Source organism: Lissotriton vulgaris, unplaced genomic scaffold (assembly GCF_964263255.1).
Source record: "Lissotriton vulgaris unplaced genomic scaffold, aLisVul1.2 SCAFFOLD_1934, whole genome shotgun sequence".
Lineage (NCBI taxonomy): Eukaryota > Metazoa > Chordata > Amphibia > Caudata > Salamandridae > Lissotriton > Lissotriton vulgaris.
The window spans coordinates 354,906-373,671 of record NW_028255570.1 but is presented as its reverse complement, the minus strand read 5'-3'; the positions used below and the strand labels follow the sequence as shown (position 1 = coordinate 373,671).

At 52.9% G+C, this 18,766-nt stretch overlaps 1 protein-coding gene across 1 annotated transcript in view; it reads right to left on the bottom strand.

The window, feature by feature from the left end:
• KIF11 (kinesin family member 11) overlaps window positions 1-18,766 on the bottom strand; it is a 298,525-nt gene that overhangs the window by 94,064 nt on the left and 185,695 nt on the right. The gene's annotated exons all lie outside the window — the stretch shown is intronic.

The window sequence follows — 18,766 nt, the reverse complement described above, 5'->3', positions numbered from 1 at the left end:
GATGCGGCTTAGTTTGCCAGCAGGTGCGGTTTGGACACTGCTGATTCGTTGGGTAGGGAGATTCCCATGACCGTGGAGTTGCGACGCCGCGCCTGGTTGCGCTCCACTGGGTTCTCACCCAATGTCCAGGGCTCGCTCATGGACATGCCCTTGGATGGCTACCACCTCTTACGCGAAAAGGTGGACAATGGCCTGGAGTGCTTTAAGTACTCGCGCGCCACGGCCAAGTCTTTGGGTCTCTCCATGAAGGCCCGTGCCATGTCTGGGTTTTGTTCCTTTCGTGGCCAGGGTAAGGGCACCCAAGCACGCTCCTGCGACCACCGCCATCACTTTCGTGAACACTCGAGGGGCACTGGTAAGGCCGAAGGGGAGCACGGTAAACTGAAAATGTTACTAGCCTACCATGAACCTCAGGTAGCGTCGGCAGGACAGGGATGTGGAAATAGGCGTCCTGCAAGTCCAAACCCACCATCCAGTCTAGGCCCCCTTTGTCCTTCTAGGGGACCAGGAAGTAGTGGGAATAACAACCACTCCCTACTTCCTGACGAGGAACACGCTCAATAGCCCCCTTGGTCAAGAGGGCAGTGACCTCCTGACGGAGAATAGCCAAATGATCCAGCGACATGCGGTGGTACCGAGGTGGCATGGCCGGAGGGGAGGACAGAAAGGGGAGCAAGTAACCGTGACAGATTATCTGCATCACTCACTTGTCCGAGGTAATTGCGCGCCAGTGGTCGGCAGCTGCGGCAGGGCCGGAGAGGGGTCAGCGGTGCCGGTAGCGGCCCCGGCCGGGGCCGCGCCGGAGCTGCATCCCAAAGTGGATCTCAGGCCAGGACAAAATGGTCCAGGAACCGGGGTAGGGGCTGGATAAACTGCATCCAGTGCGCCGCCTGTGGCGGAGCCAGAGGCGGTGCTGGGTCCGGAGCCAGCGGTGCTGCACCTTTTGGCGTAGGGGGCGGAGCCGAGGGTGCTGGATCCAGTGGCCCTGGGGCTGGCACCAGAGTTGGTACCGCCGGGCCAACAGGAACTGGACACAGGACCACGGGGCCCGCAGGCGGGAGCCAGAGGCCAAAACAGGCGGTCCATGGCAGCAAGAAATTCTTACACCGGTTAGGGAGTCGCCGACGGACCAGTGTTGTTGGAAAACGAGGCAGCATCTATGAGGCCTGCACAAATAACATGACTACATTTGTCCTTCACTGGGAACCAAACACGCAATTGTAGCGCCCGACTCGGAGGGTAGCAATGCAGAGCAGTCTGAGGCTTACTCAAGGGCGGTGGTGTGGGGTAGCAATCGCCATTTGCAGGAGCGCAAAAACAACACTAAATTGATTGTCCAATCTGTACTTTGCTTTATAAAAGTAAGAGTACATTTATGAAACATACACACTACTCAATTCAATAACTTTATTCGGTAGTTTAAAAAAAAAAAAAAACACCATAAAAGTTCACAATAAGCAAGTTACAGAATTTACAAAGATTAAAACCAATATATAAAAATAAATTTGTTAGAGAGAGCATTTAAAAAGAAAAACAACATCTCAGTTTATGTAATTTTTGACCTTGTCATAAGATACAGCTTTCCTATTGTCTGGCATTCTTTCATTTATGCAGAGGTAATATGTGGCTCAATTCAGAGATTCGTGCGATGACGTATGCAAAATTTGAGAAAGCATACAATCGCTTTAGCATAGTTTTCATTTTCGAGATACTGAAGTGCCAAATATGCAGGGCGGCACTGTCGAAGTCCCCAGATTTTCAGAATAGGCAATATCCAGCGTTTACGGGGTTCAGTAAAAAACGTACAAAATAACATTGTATGTATCGTTGTTTGTGGGGACACTAGGTCACATGGACACATAGAAAATGTGGATGTCCAGACGTCTTGCTTTGGAAATACAACCAGTAAATGGAACAAATCAAATCTAAAACGGGTGAGCAACGTTTTTTCATACTGTGTTAGGGTAAAGTTCAAGTAGGGTTCAATGGTAAACACAGTCTGCGCTATTAAAGAGTGTTGAACAGATGGTTTATGAATCTCAGATAGCAATCATAACTGACGCAGGTGTATAAGACACTCTTTTTAGACCCTTTTTTGAGATTTCATTTATCAGTAACTACTCAATACTATGCACCAATTTACAAATATACATAAGCTGATAGAATTACTTCGTGACATTGCATAACGTCTCCACCCCTCCCGCCGGGGGGTGGAGTCTAGTGTCAGTATTTTATTTATTTATTTTGAAAGTTTTATATAGCGCAAACAAGATCTTTGCAGATATCAGAGTGCTTTACAGGGGGAGATGAAGTAATAGAATGTAATAGTTGAGGTAGTTAGGTACAAGGTGCATAGTTACATAGGTAGGTCAAAGAAAAACCGGAGGTAGATCATAGGTGAGGTAGCGTCAGTACAAGGTACATAGTCAAACCGTTGCGCCAATAATATAAAAGTACAAAAGTAAGCATATACTTATTTAAGCGTGCTGCAAGTGTTTTTGGAGATAACATAAAGGTGGGCATAGTTGAGGTAGGTGCGTGCAGGATGTATAGTCACACAGGTGCATCAGTAGTACAAAAGTAGGGATGGTTGAGGTGGTGTAGGTACAGTGTGCAAGTCAGACAGGTGCGTCAGTAGTACATCAAAATACAAAGAGGGAACATATACAATCAAATAAGTCATAATACCAGTGGTACAAGTAGTACAAAGAGGGAACATATACAATCAAATAAGTCATAATACAAATAGTACTAGTAGACCAAGGCCGGTATTACGGAGCGGATTCATGAGAGCTACAGGATAATAGATCATGTGTATTTAGCCATGAGGATCGCTTTTACTTCTCTCTTAAACAGTTTGTTGGAGGAGATGAGCCTGGTTTCAGGAGGGAGTGAGTTCCAGATCCTGGGCGCCATTCCTGAAAAGGAGCGTTTATAGGTTTTTTCCTTTCTGAATCTTCGAGGTTTCAGCAGAAGATTGTTTGTACTTCTAGTAGTTCTAGAGCCACCCGAGATTGTCAGCTTTTGAGTGAGGTAGCTGGGCGAGTTGTGGTGTACAGCCTTGTGTGTCATGCAGGCGATTTTCAGATGTATTCTGGCTTCAAAAGGCAGCCAGTTCAGGGATTTAAAGTCAGGGGAAATATGAGAGTGTTTTTTTGAGCCAGTGATGAGTCTCGCTGCAGCGTTAAGGGACGCTCTAAGGGGTGCCGTTGTAGTTAGTGGGAGCCCGCAGAGGGCGGTGCTTCCGTATTCTATGTGCGGGATGACTATAGATTGTACTGCAGTTTGGAAGTCTTTGGCTGGAAGGAAGGCTTTAAGTTTCCTCAAGGTATTGATTTGGAAGTTCGCTCCTTTGGTTGCCTTGCTGATGCATGTTGAGATTGGCGTCAAGTGTTATGCCTAAGGATTTTGCTGAGTCTACGACGGTAGGTTGTACATTTAAAGCTGTTAACTGCTTAAGCCATGTTTTAGCCGTGGAGATTTTTGCGGGAGGAGAGATCAGGAGGAACTCCGTCTTCAGGGCATTGAGTTTGAGGTGATTCTCTGCAAGCCAGGACTGGGTGTTTCTGATCGTGGTGTTCAGAAGCATGATGTCCTTGGGGGATTGTATTTTGAGATAGATTTGGGTGTCGTCGGCATACATGTGGAAGTGAACATTGGATGTCTGTAGCAAAGTAGTGAGAGGTTCCATAACTAGGTTGAACAGTGTAGGGGAGAGGGAGGATCCTTGTGGGACGCCTAGTGATACAGGTACCGGAGAGGACATCAGGTTGTTGCTTTTGAATCTTTGTGAGCGGTTGTGTAGAAAGGAGGTGAACCACTTGAGAACAGTCCCTGAGATGCCCATTCTTGTGTTTAACAGTTCGAGTAAGTTCTCATGTTTAACTGTGTCGAATGCTGAGGAGAGATCCAGAAGGATGAGGAGGCAGGTTTCGTTTTGGTCTAGGATTTGGAGGGCGTCGTCCACTATGTGCGTCATGGCTGTTTCGGTACTGTGCCCTGCACGGAAGCCTGATTGATGAGCGTTGAGGAGATCAAACTTGTCTGCAGTACAGTACTCCCATGTATGCACATCATATTGCCCCCAATGCAATTAGTTGATCATAACCTGGAGCGAGGGGCCTGCGCAGTGGCACCATCCCACCCAGTGGCGCTCCCACCCCCAATTACCTCAACAAGCATTAAACAGGGGTACACCTGCTTTGGTGACACATGACCCTGACTGAGCATCTCCTACTGACCATAAAGTATGCACCTCTATATCTTAAGAACTAACAGTCTGGGGTCGGGGTCTTCACCTATACATGTTTACGCACACTTTAGAATGACAATACTCATAACATTTGGAAATCATTAATGATGCATTGCAATTACAGCTCCAAAAGGCATCACAGATGATCACAGGGTTATGCATATGAAGCCAAACATCCTAGCAGGAATGTCTGATACATAACCCCACTTTACCTATGCCATCACCTTGCACCACTACTTCACATTACACATCACCTTCAGTCCCTCCCTTCTCTAGACATCCCCAACTCAGCCCTTCACTCCATGATGCAGTTGTCAAAACATCCTCAGCTGAAGAACAAAAGTTCCAGCCCAGAAGGTGATAGTGGTTGGCTGAGCCCTTGAGGGGTTGGTTCCTTTGAATCCCCAAGACACTTAGGGTGGGACTTTGCTCTTCAGGCTGGGGTAAGACTACGCTTCTCCAGCAGCTCCCCCAGCACCATAGCACATGTGTGGTGGTGACCCCGCTCTCCTGGGGCCACCACAAGCTGTGAAAACACTGAATTGCCCTTGCAGGCCGGTCCTGGCCAGCAAGGCATAATGGGTGTTGCCGCATAAGTGAGGAGCGGCTCTCCCGCTGCTTCGGGGAGAGCCGCACTGTGGCCTCTGGCTGAGTCTTTGGTGGGTTGGAGGGTCCTGTCCCACCCAGACCCCCAGGTAAGTGAGACAGCTCGGGAAACCCACCCCTGGCTGTTCTGCTCGTGTTTCAGGGGCCCGGTCCCACCCAAGCCCCTCACCGCTCCTCCGAAACTTGCAGGGTGCTCAATCCCACCCGGGCACCCTGCGCAAACTGCTGGGCTGAGGGTAACCCACCCCCGGCTGCCCCTGCCGGCTCCCTCCCGGTTCGCATCCTTGTGTGCGGCGGTGGGAGCCAGCTGGGTACTTCGGGTCTGGCTCCGGCGGGCAGACACATCTGCCTCCTCTGGTCCTTCTGGACTGCGGGTGAGTGCGGCGGCACTCTTCTGGCCAGTACTTCGGGGCCCGGGTCACTGGCCCCCTCTGACTTCGGGCCCGGGGATGGGGTCTCGGGCCCGGGGATGGGGTCCCAGGCCCCCGGACATCTTGGGGGGGGGGGGGGGGGGGGGGGGGGGGCGGTTTGAGGGAAGAGTGTGATTGGGCAGGGTGGCGGGGCGACAGTGCTCCCCGGCTCTACTTCTCCTTGGAGGAAGCCCCCAGTACCTGACCCACCCTGGGGGCATCTCTGAGACCGGCGGCGGAGCCCCAAGCGCTTCATTGTCTGTCTTCTCAGGGGTCAAAGGTCGCCTACCTTCCGGGGGCCATATCTCAGCCCCTTGGGGTTCGATCTGCCCCATTTCCACGTCTTCTTGCTCCTGGTGGCGTCCCCCAGCCACTGTGAGCACTCTCCTTTTTCCTCCGGGTCTACAAGAGGGGGCATTTTGCAGGGAGAGGTCTTCACTGGCTCCCTGCGCCTCTCTTCTCCCTGCGCAGAGGCCCCTGCTTCTGTGCACCGGTCCTGGGCTCTTCTTCTGGCTCTGTTAGGGGCCAGTCAGGGATGTCCTCCTTCCAACTGCCCATTGCGCTGGGGTCCAGCAACTTTCGCCTCCGCAGACCACACCCCAGAGAGCTTCTCTTCCTTTGCAAGTACTTTTTAAAAGTGGAGTAGGGGCTGGCAGAAGTCTCTGTGTATCCTTTCAAATAGTGACATCACTTCTCTGCCCCTGCTCCCTCCTAGTCCAGCCTCTGGGTTGTTCAAAATGGAGTCGTCCAGTGTCTCCGGCCACATGGCCTCTGAAACCAAACTCCTTCCCCCCCTCACTGCCTTCCCTCCTTGGTGCAGCCTGGTGCCTGGCACCCAGCGACAGCAGTTGATAGATTGGCTTGTAGCTCCACCTATCTTTTCTCCTTGGAGGGAAGATCTTCACTCTGGGAGGAAAGGTCATTAATCTAACCTGCCAGGGCCAGACCCCAGCCAGGGACTACGGCATTTCTGGACGACCCAAAAGCAGTAAAAAATATGACTTTGGACTCTGCAGAATACTTCTTTTCACATCTGCTACACTGGTCTTTGGTGTGTGTCTGGAATCTGCAGGCCTTGTGGAAGTCATTTTAGCCATGGGCCCCACATCCCCATAGGGGAAAAATGAAGTGAAAACACCGTAAAACACACTGAATTTCCCTGGCATGTTTCTTTCCAGTGTATAAAGTCTATTCCATGTCACCACCCAATTCTGCATAAGTCCTGCCACACCATTCACTCTGTAGCTGCTCCTGGACTGCGCACGCTAGGAATCTCCCCTGTGCAGCCCCCACAAGGGTGCACATGCATGTACACATGTGTCTGCATGTAACCAGCCCGGTTCCCCATACTCTAGCTGCCTTGCAGCGGCCTAGTCAAGCAAGGGGGACACCAGTAAAATCTCAATGCAGTCTCCTTCATTAGGAGTTCACTGTGGGTGAGTCCCAGATTATGAGGCTCCCCCACAGTAAAAGCTCAACAATTAGGTGCTCAAAAAGCGAAAAATCCGGGCGGCCCCTAGTGTCAGAACCACCTTAGTGTCAGAACCACCTTCTAACATGTGTACAGCGGGTAGGCTGCAGGACTCCCGCAAGGGCGGAACCCCTGTCCCCCACGTCCACCTCCGGGGATGAACGGAGGGGGGTTTAAGGGGGTGGGGATGGACGTCAGAGCTAACGAGCTTCTTAGACTTCTTTTTATGGCGTCGCTTACTGGAAACTGAAGGTGAAGCCTTAGAGTCTGAGGAGCGAAAGCCGCAAATGGCCCCTAGACCGGGAGCGACGGTTAGAGGAGTGCCGGACCTCCAGCAACTTCCGTCGCCACTCCCGTAACGCCTTCGGGCCATGGAACAGGAGTCCCAATAAACCCAGGAGTTCTGATCATCCTCCAGGCAGTAAAGGCAGACATCATGGGGGTCCGCCGCCGACATACTACGGTGGCACAACCCACAAGACTTAAAGCTGGGCATCCCTACGTGAACCAGTAGACCAGAAAAGGAGACAAAAGTCCCAAAAAAGTGGTAAAAAAATGACCGAGGTACGTCTCGGAAAAACAAAGAACTGACATCAGCGCGCATGGGTGGCGCCTAAGTACTCTCCGTGACGTCATATCGGCGCCCACGACGACCGTGACGGACAGGTCGTGGAAATCTCACTGCCCAACGAATCGGCAGTGTCCAAACCGCACCTGATGGCAAACTTCGCTGCATCCTTGCCCTCCGCAATAGATTGGGAAAGGACAGCCTGGACCTCCTCAAAGCACTGAGGCAGAACCTCTGGCACCGAATCCCAGTCTGCGTGGGAGTAACGGCCCAATAACCAGGCGGTATTAACCGACCTCAACCCCAAACTGGCTGAGGAGAACAAGCTCTTGCCATATTGGTCCAGCCTAATTATAATTCATGATGTCATCTTGGCACCCACGACGCCAGTGACGGACTGAGCCGCAGGACACCACCTACTGGCACGCAGAGGGACTGCTAAGAAATCTTTCCGTATCCAGCCTGACGTCTGGGGATAATCTAAGGTAAGGAATCTATCACTAACATGTCTCTTTCAGATCATTTGCTTTATGCATTGCCAGCACTTCTTACGCGAAACTACTTGTATTAGACCATCACAGCTAATCAAAAATTTCAGAAATTAAGCAGGTCAGTAAATTGTAATGGATGTCCAATTAGATACAGCATAGAGGAGAGTACTCTTGATGTAATTAATTATATTTATAAAGGCACATATTACATACAGAAAATCTCTAGGCGCTGGTCTTGCTAAATCTTTATAGTATACAAGTAGAAGTTGCTCACTTTGGTAACGCTCTTTCTGGTGGCCATTCCATATACCGGCAGGCTCCTAATCTTAAAAATCCTAGACAAGGGGGGCGTGGCCAAGATGGCGGCGTAGTCGGCCGTGGGTCTCGTGAGCTCCCCGGCCCGTCGCCCCTGTGACTGACCTCCCGCACAGTGTCCGTTCCCCCCCCCAAAAAAGGGCCGTTGGTGGTCGAGCGGCCCCCGGAGCCTCCGGGACACAGCAGCGTTGCTCAGAGCGCGATCGGCAGCAGTGGAAAGGCGCGGCTCGCAGGCCGCGATCTCGAGGCGGCCGCTGGAAGCCTATACCGGGAAGAGCATGCGGCAAATTCGAGACGCCCCGCCTGGCCTCACACCGCGAGGGTGCCGGGGGGGGGGGGGGGGGGGGGGGGGGGGGGGGGGGGCACCGGAGGCCGAGGCTGGTCATCAGACGCCGGAGCGCACCAGACAGGGGAGCTGCGGGTCTGCCCCACCCCCTTCCCCCCCTCCCCCCTCGGGGCCTCGGAAGAGCCACACCACTGGGAGCACGCCGGAGCCGCTGCAGATACAGGCTCCAGCGGTTGAGGTGAGGAGACGGGGCGTGAGGGCACGGAGGAGAAGGCCCTACCAAGACATAGGCCCCTGGGTCATCAGCGGGAACGCGATCGGGCTCAGCCTGCGACGCCAGAAGGGGGAACAGCGCCACAGCCGTAATACTGCGATCAGGCCCTCTAGGCCCCAGGCCTGGCGCGGAACACCACACTAGGTCGCCCCCACCCAGCCCACGAGCTCCAGGCACAGGGGATCCGGAGAGAGAAACGCAGGGCAGCACTGGGCCGAGATCCACGAGGGGGGGGGACCTGCTCTGGCGTCGGATACTGGGAATAGAGAGCCACAGCCGTGGGGCCTGGCGACACTGCTTCCCGCCCCCAGGACCCTGGTCTCCCTCGTCAGCAGAGGCAACGGGAGGATCGTCTGTCACCAAACGCACGCCCAAGGAAGCTTCACCGGCCAAACACGACTGAAGGCTCACTCATTGCCCTGCACACAGGCCCAGACGTACAGGACCCATAGAGAGCACGCACCGGGACCAGAGACAACATGGCAGGCCAACGCAGAAAAGGAGACCGCACGCTCCCAGAGATGTTGGCGAAGGGCCAAACAAAGACTGACAAGGGGCCTCCCTCACCAGAGAATGCGAAACAGCCAAGTCTCTCTGGGGCGGACGTCCCAATCACTAAATCCTTCCTGGAAGCTCTTTTCAATTCGCTCAGGGACTATTTTAAGACGCTACAACAAGAAGTGGCGGGAAAAGTCAAGGAGATCAGACGGGAGGGGGACGGCCTTGGTGAACGGGTGGCGGCCATTGAGGAGGCGGACCAGGGCAGGAGCGAGGAGATGGAACAAATACAGCAAGAGGTCATCCGTTTGAAAGACCAGCAGCTGGACCTCCAAGCACACGCAGAAGACTTTGAAAACCGGTCCCGCCGGAACATACGGGTCCGAGGGGTCCCTTCGAAAGAAGAGGGGACTGACATCACCGGCTATTTACAAGCTCTCTTCCGCGATATCCTGTGGGAATCTTCAGAATTTGACGTGAGGATTGACAGAGTGCACCGTGTGGGTCTCCCCAGGCTCTCACCAGCTCCTCCGCCGGACATCTTAGCTTTTTTGTCGGACTTTCCTCTCAAGGAAGCAAGACAGAAACAGCCCCTACGGTTTCGTAATTGCCCAGTAGCCCTGTATCAAGATCCATCGGCCATCACCCTCCAGAAGCGGAAGTCCTTCAAGGTAGCTACGGACTTTTTGCGCAAGGAAGGAATACCTTACTCCTGGGGCCACCCTTTTAGGTTGATTTTTAAATGGAAAGGAGAACTGCAACAATTGCGATCACTGCAAGACACTTGTGCACTTCTAGGGATAGAACAGCCGGAAGACCAACCACCCACACAGCGACCACAGGGGCAAGCCTCCGGAGGATGGCGGACAGTCGGGCGTAGGCGTGCGCCCAAATATCAACCGAAACCTGAAGCACACATCTCACAGGAAAGGGCCACTGCCATTCGGGAGGTGGCCAAAGAAACGTCGGCCTCTGAATAAGCATCAACCGGGGGGACTACTCAACATCCACAATGCACGAGCGGGGGGCCACGATGGCCGTCACTTGGAACCATTCCACACAGTAAAGACACCACAGCCCTGCGATGGTCTGGCAGGACTGGGACATTGACAATTCATTGTTTGGGTGTTGGGAAGGGGGGTTGTTGTTTGGGGGTTCTACGGGTGGGTGGGGAGACTGGTTGGGACAGGGGGGGGGGGGGGGTTCCAGTTGAAGGGGAAGAAGGACTCCGGTGTGGTGCACCATAGACAACGCAAATATAGTTTTCTAACCAGGGATGCCCAGGGGTGAAGAGTCCACTAACTACAAAGCCGGCGCGACTGAACACACGTTGCAGGTCATTTCCCTTAATGTCAAGGGGCTTAACAACCCCATAAAACGCAGGTCAGTCTTATCCTTCCTGGAACACTCCGGGGCGGAGATATGCCTTCTGCAAGAAACGCATCTTTTACCCAAAGATTGGCACCGAATGCGATCCAGGGCATTCCCAACAACACTACTCCTCCACCACAGAGAAAAAAGCAGGGGTGGCCATTTTGTTTGCGCGCCACTTCCGGGGTAAAGTGAGGGGACAGAGTCTCCGATATAAAAGGGAGGCTCCTAGCTTATAAAATTCAACTGGGGGGGGTGGTCGGCTGTCATTGGGTCGATTTATGCACCAAACACTAAACAAGAATCCTTCCTCACAGGGGCACTGGCAGACACGCTGTCCCACAACATCAAATCAACGCTAGTGGGGGGCGACATTAACCTCCTGATGGACTCCGCCGAGGACAGATCAGGCCATAGATATGGATCCACAGGGGCAATCTCCAAGGAAGGGGGGCTATGGTTGGAGAGCAGAGGGTTTGTGGACATCTGGAGGAGGGCACACCCTGCCACTCCAGGATACACCTACTCGCACGTACAGCACACGTACGCACGCATAGACTATTTCCTGGGGTCTCGGGAGGTGGCATCCCTGGTCACGGATACTGAAGTAATTCCCGCAGCACTCTCCGACCATGACGCACTAGCAATACACATACAGGTTTCTAGAAGAAAGACGCAGAAAGGTAGATGGCGCCTCAGGGAAGCTCTCCTACATCACAAAGGGGTCACACAACAGATAAACAAGTGCATAGCTGAATATCTAGACACAAACGACACGACGGACACTCCATCGACGGCTCTGTGGGGGGCGCTGAAGGCGGTGGTGCGCAGGGAACTGATCGCGGTGGCAGCAGCTGATGCTCGGGAGCACCGAGACAAACCGCAGACGTTGTCCGATCAGGTGAGGGAGCTGGAGCAGGTACACAGCAGAACTGGGGCTCCCAGAATATGGCGCAAGCTTAAAGCGGCGAGGGCCCAGCTGGCAAGCCTTGATTTGGATCGAGCAGAATACGCGGCACTGAGATTGCGCCATACATATTACGTGGGTGGAGATAGAACGGGCCGCCTATTGGCCAGTAAACTCAAGGCTAAAGTCTTGCGCTCCAAGATCACGACTATCCGTGACAGCGACGGGCAAGAGTTACAAAACTAACAGATCGCTGAAACGTTCCGGGCATTTAACGCATCGTTATATGCGGCGGATCCCGGCTTGGACAAAGAGGAGATGGACTCGTACCTACGGCAAGCGACAATCACGGCCCTCAATGAGACGAACGCGCGCTCTCTTGACGCACCGATTAGAACATACGAGGTGGTTGCGGCAATAGCGCCCCTTAAACCACTCAAGGCGCCAGGCCCGGACTCCTTCCAAGGCCCAGGCTCCATACCGCGAGACATGCTGGAAGCGGACGTTATCCTCCTGCCGAAATCAGGGAAAAATAAGACCAATTGCGCAGCATACAGACCCATATCGCTTCTCAACCTGGACTTAAAGCTGTTCACAGGCATATTAGCCACACGGCTGGGCCCTTGCTTACCAGGAGTCATTGAACGTGATCAGGCCGGATTTATCCCTTATGGACAATGCGCGGACAACACTAAATGTCTGCTGCATGTCATTGATAGGCCTATTTCAATGACTCAGACGCAGCCCTCATCTCGGTCGACGCGGAGAAGGCGCTCGACAGGTTCGACTGGGTGTACCTAGATTCCACCCTTGCACGCTTTGGAGTGGGAGACCATTTCCGTACCTGTGTCGTGAGTTGTTACGCTGCCCACAAGCGGTCATTCGACTTAACAAGGTGTTCTCCAAGCCCTTTGACATCCAACGTAGGATCCGACAGGGGTGCCCACTCTCCCCACTACTTTTCGCTCTATACATTGAGCCTTTCGCACAAAGAGTCAGAGATAACCCAGCGATCACCGGAGTCAAATTTGGAGGGGAAGCACAGACCATCAGCCTCTATGCGGACAATATCCTCGTGGCAGTGGAGGATCCCACCTCATCGATCCCGGCGTTCCTAAGGGAAATGGAAACGTTTGGGAAACTCTGGGTTCAAGATGAACATCGCAAAGTCGGTGGTACTCCCATTGGGGTGCAACGTACGCGCGTCTAGCACACTACCACGAAGCTTAGGGTGGCTAGCCACCAGCATGTCGGTGCCCTATCTGGGCATATCTCTGACGCCTAGCACTGTGCAGACGGTGGAACAGAATTACTCAAATCTCCTTAAACAACTTCTAGACGACCTAGCAAAATGGCGCACCACTCACTATCGTGGTTGAGACGTGTAGCGGCGATAAAGAGGTCTCTGCTGCCAAGGGTCCTGTATTTATTCCAGACACTCCCGATGACACCCCCACTGGGCCTACTTAAACTTCAGGATGCCATCAGTCAGTTTGTCTGGGCAGGGAAACGACCGCGGCTGCGTAGGGATCTCACCGGACAGGCCCCGGCGGACGGAGGCTTGGGTGTTCCAGACCTACAGAACAAGTTACTTACCTTCGGTAACGCTTTTTCTGGTAGATACTATATCTGCCTGTGGATTCCTCACCTTGTGAATATCCCCCTTGCGTCAGCAACGTTCGGAAATTTTCTTCGTAGCACGCCGTCGTGGGCGACGTCACAGGAGCACGGCATCGCGCGCGACTCCGTCTGACGTCACCGACCCCATATTAGGCCCACGCCGGCGTGATGACGTCAGTTCCGCCCTTTTTTCCGTGCCTTCGAGGCACACGGACGGACCAACGATAGCAAATATGCAAATATACAATGTACACAGTACAAATAGAATCAAATCAAAACAACAGTATTATAATCATATATACAGAAAGACCAGGTATAGCAGAGTAGACAACGGGGAGGCGGGTGGGTCAGTGAGGAATCCACAGGCAGATATAGTATCTACCAGAAAAAGCGTTACCGAAGGTAAGTAACTTGTTTTTCTGATAGATACATCTGCCGTGTGGATTCCTCACCTTGTGAATAGATTCCCACAGCAGTCCCCACTCCCGGAGGAGGGTGTCCACTCTGCTACACCAGGAAGTCTTGGAGGACAGAGCGCGCGAAGTGGCCGTCCCTCCTCACCTCGGTATCCAAGCAGTAATGCTTCGCGAAAGTGTGGAGGGAGGCCCAAGTCGCGGCCCTGCAAATATCCTCAACAGGCACACCCCTAGACAAAGCCGATGTTGCAGACTTCGCTCTAGTTGAATGAGCTCTAATACCCTCAGGAGGGTCCTTACCCGCAAGGGAGTAGCAGATCTTGATGCACAGGATTATCCATCTGGAAAGAGTGCGCTTGTGCACCGCTCTGCCCTTCTTGCAGCCAGCAAAGCCAACAAACAGCTGGTCGCCATCCGGAAGTCCTTAGTCCTGTCCAGATAGAAGGACACCGCCCGCTTAGGGTCCAGGCGATGCAGTCTCTCTTCCTCCTTAGACGGGTGAGGGGGAGGATAGAAGGTAGGAAGGGTAATGGACTGCCCAAGATGGAAAGGAGTCACCACCTTAGGCAGAAAAGCAGCCCTGGTCCTAAGAACCATCCTTTCTGCATGAATGGTCAGGAACGGGGGTTTGGAACTTAGAGCTTGAAGCTCACTTACCCTCCTTGCCGAGGTGATTGCAACGAGGAAAATAGTTTTAAAAGAGAGAAGCCTCAATGGACACTTGTGCAAGGGTTCGAAGGGAGAACCCATTAAAAAGGTCAGCACAAGATTCAAATTCCAATGAGGAATTATAAAAGGGGTAGGAGGAAACATATTCATAAGACCCCTCAAAAATCTCAAAACCACCGGAGACTTAAAGAGAGAAGGCTGATCCGGCAAACATAGAAACGCCGATAAGGCCGAAAGATAACCCTTGACCGTGGACACAGCCAAACCTTGCTGTGCCAGATAAAGGGCAAACTGTAAAATATTAGACAAATGAGCCTTCAAAGGGTCAATATCCCTCTCCCTGCACCAAGAAACAAATTTTGTCCACCTATAGGAGTAAATGGACTTAGTGGTGTCACGCCTGGCAGAGAGAATGACATCCACCACCTCGTGAGGGAGAGAAAAAGAACTCAAGTTGCCCCGTTCAATCTCCAGGCATGAAGGTGTAATGTCTGGAGGTGGGGGTGTAGAACCTGCCCCTCCAATTGAGAGAGGAGGTCTGCCCTGTGAGGGAGACGGAGCGGCGGGTGAGAGGATAGGTGGAGTAGGTCCGAATACCACACCCTTCTCGGCCAATCCGGGGCGACCAATATGACTTGGGCCCGGTCTTGACGAATCTTCCTCAGAGCCCGAGGAATCAAAGGTATGGGGGGAAACGCGTAAAGGAGTCGATCTCCCCAACTCAACTGAAACGCGTCCCCCAATGCTCCTTGCATCGGATACTGGAGACTGCAGAATGAAGGGCAGTGAGCATTCTCGCGAGTGGCAAATAGATCCACCCGAGGCGTCCCCCACATCCGAAAGATGTCGTGAACAACCTCCGGGTGAAGCCTCCACTCGTGGTCGGCGGAAAACTGCCGACTGAGACTGTCTGCACGCACGTTCAGAACCCCGGCCAGATGATTTGCCACCAGACAAATCTGATGGTCCTGAACCCAGGACCAGAGACGCAGAGCCTCTCTGCAGAGACACTGCGACCCTACTCCTCCCTGCTTGTTGATGTACCACATCGCAGTCGTGTTGTCCGTTAGGACCTGGACCGAACGACCGCGAAGGGAAGGGAGGAAGGCCTTGAGCGCCAAACGTATCGCCCTCAATTCCAGAAGGTTGATGTGAAACAACCTTTCTTCCGGAGACCAAAGACCCTTGACCTCCAGGTCTCCCAGATGAGCACCCCACCCGAGAGTGGATGCATCCGATATCACTGTGGCCACTGATGGAGGTAGCTGAAAAGGCTTTCCCTGTGACAGATTGCCTTCCACGCCCCACCAGGACAGATCCGCTGCAGTTTCTCTGGAGATCCTCACAGACTCCCTGAGATCTCCGTTGTGCTGATACCACTGCCTGCGGAGGCACCACTGGAGCGCCCTCATGTGCCAGCGTGCATGACTGACCAACAGAATGCAAGAAGCCATCAGACCGAGCAGGCGAAGGACCTTCAGGACTGGAACAACCGCTCCATTGAAGAATAAAGGAATCATTTCCTGAATGTCGCGAATCCTTTGAGGTGGAGGGAATGCACGACATACAGAAGTGTCCAGTACCGCACCTATGAACAGGTTGCGCTGGGAGGGCACCAGGTGAGATTTGGGTACGTTTATCGAAAAACCCAACCTGTGTAACAACTGAGTTGTCTCCTGCAGATGATGGAGCACCATCTCCGGCGACTCTGCTTTGATCAGCCAGTCGTCCAGATAAGGGAATACAGGAATCCCTGACCTTCTGAGATGCGCCGCCACCACCGCCATCACCTTGGTGAAAACTCGAGGCGCAGTAGTAAGTCCAAACGGGAGGACCGCAAACTGATAGTGCTGCGATCCCACCGTAAAACGGAGATACTTCCTGTGCGACTTCAGGATTGGGATGTGAAAATACGCATCCTGCAAGTCGATCGACACCATCCAGTCTTCTTCCATCAGCGCCAGAAGAACCTGAGCAAGGGCGAGCATTTTGAACTTCTCCTGTTTGAGATAGAGGTTCAAAATCCTGAGATCCAGGATAGGCCGAAGTCTGCCATCCTTGTGGGAATCAAGAAATACCGGGAGTAGCACCCTTGACCCCTCTCCTGCTCTGGAACCACCTCTATCGCTCCCTTTCGAAACAGAGCCAGGACTTCCTCCTGCAGGAGAAGCAGGTGGTCCTCCGAGCAATAACCTTGGCAAGGAGGGTAATTGGGAGGGAACTCCTGAAAAGGAAGTGCATACCCATTCTCTACGAGATTGAGAACCCAAAGATCTGATGTAACCGATTCCCAATCTCGTAGAAAATGAGTAAGCCGACCCCCTACTGGCCCTACATGATCCAGAATGGTGGATCTAGGGCTGCTTTGCTGATGCGGGTGGGGGTTGGGCATTATTGGAGGAAGTGGAGGAAGAGGAGACTTGACGTCCACGTCCACGACCCCTCTGTCTACCTCTATAGGACTTATATAGAGGGTTCTGCTGCTGCTGCTGTTGCTGGCCCTGCTTGAAGGGACGAAAAGAAGATTTACCAAATCCCTTGATTTTTTTTGCTGCAGACCCTCTCATCTGCAGACCCAACGATCTCGCAGTGGCACGGCTGTCTTTAAACCTTTCCAAGGCCACATCAGCCTTCTTACCAAAAAGGCCAGATCCTTCAACGGGTAAGTCCAGCAAAGTAGATTGTACATCCGCTGAGAAATCAGACGACTTTAACCATGCGGCTCTCCTAGATGCAATGGATGAGCCCATAATTCTGGCAACTGAATCCACAGTGTCCATGCCGCTTTGGATGACCATGCGGGCCGCAGCCTGAGTGTCAGAGATGACTTCATTAAAGTTTTTCCTATCCTCCTCAGGAAGTTTTGGTGACAATTGCTTCACTGAGTCCATCAGCGCGTGCACATATCTACCTAAAAGGCAAGTAGCATTTGACGACTTTAGAGCCATGCTTCCAGAAGAGAAAGTCTTCTTCGCAGCCTGATAAAATTTCTTAGACTCTTTGTCAGCAGGCACTTGAGGGAAGGAGCCCGCAGCCCTATTAGAGCAAGCCGCCTGAACCACAAGACTTTCCGGAGACGGATGCGTAGAAAGAAATGCAGGGTCATCAGGAGCCACCCTATAGCGCCTTGCAATAACCCTTGAAACTGCAGGAGCAGACAACGGCCTCTTCCAAATTTCCTTAATTGGATCTGACAAGGCATCAGTAAACGGCAAAGTTGGCTCCACAATCGAAGATGGAGAATGCAGGACTTCTGTGAGAATGTTGGGCTTGTACTCCACTGTGGGCAGCTTTAAGTTAAGAATGTCAGCAGCCTTCCTAATAACCACGTGATAAGGAGCCACGTCCCTCGATGGTGCATCAGAAGTCGAAGGCAGACCCCACTCGGGAGAGAGTTCCAGACCCCAAAGCTCATCGAAGTCATCACCATGATCAGGAAGCTCGCCTTCTTCCACATCTGAACTCTCATCATCCTTTTGCTCGAGAAGACGCTGAGCTCTTCGCCTCGACCACTCCATTCGAATCGAAGTCGACGGATCCGGTAACGACTCCGACGGAGCCGGTTCCGACGTCGTTCGAGGAACCGAAGCAGGAGGACGAGAGTCATGAACAGGTGTGGTACCACGATCTCGACTGCGAGGTCGATCCGGAGTCGGCGAAGCCGCATGCGGAGTCGAGGACCTCGGTGGAGCCGTACCGAGCCAAGGTGAAAGAGGCGCCGGCATGAAAGGCATAAATGGAGCAGGGGCATACGACTGAGGAATACCCAGGTTGTACGATAACGGACCCATGGGGCCACCAGGCGCTCCAGCGGGGTACATTGCCCTAGAATAAACTACAAACACCGCATTGAGAAAATGCGAGGGATCCTGCCCAGGACCAGGAAAGGAAGGGTACAGACCTACCGGATGTTGCAATGGAGGCCGACCCGACACATCCTCACCCTGACCTTCTGGATTCACAGGAGTCTCCGCCGAAGCCGGTTCTTGAGTCACCTCCTCTTCTTCATGCTCCGAGGAAACCGGCTCCGGGTCCGGCTCCGGCGCCGGAGAACCCACTCTTGACAAAGCAGATGAAGGAGAGACAAAGTCCTTATGATGTTTGTGAGACCTTCTCTTCGAGTCAGAGGAATCCTTCCCCGAATGATGTCTCGAACTGTGCTTCCTCCTCTTATGCTTTCTCCTCGAAGAGCTCGAAGCATGCCCGGAAGCCGACTTAGATCTAGACCTAGACCTTTCTCTGGACTTAGACTTCGCCTTAGACCTCGAGTCGTCTCCAGACCTCGAACCCGCTCTGGACCTCGACGCCGATCTCGACCTCGACCGAGACCTTTGCTTCGACTTCGATCTCCGCGACGTAGACCTCGAAAGTCGCCCAGAGTCTTTTTTCACCTTCGCCAGAAGCAACTTCGCTTCACGCTCCCGAAGCGCCTTTGGATTCATCTTAACACAGGAATCGCAGTTCTTGACGTCGTGGCCCGATCCAAGACACCACAAACAATCCTTATGTGGGTCAGTGATAGACATCATGCGGGCACGAGAACTACATGGCTTAAAGCCTGTCTTCCTCGACGACATCTCCGGAGAAGAACAAAGTCGTAAGAGAGAAACAG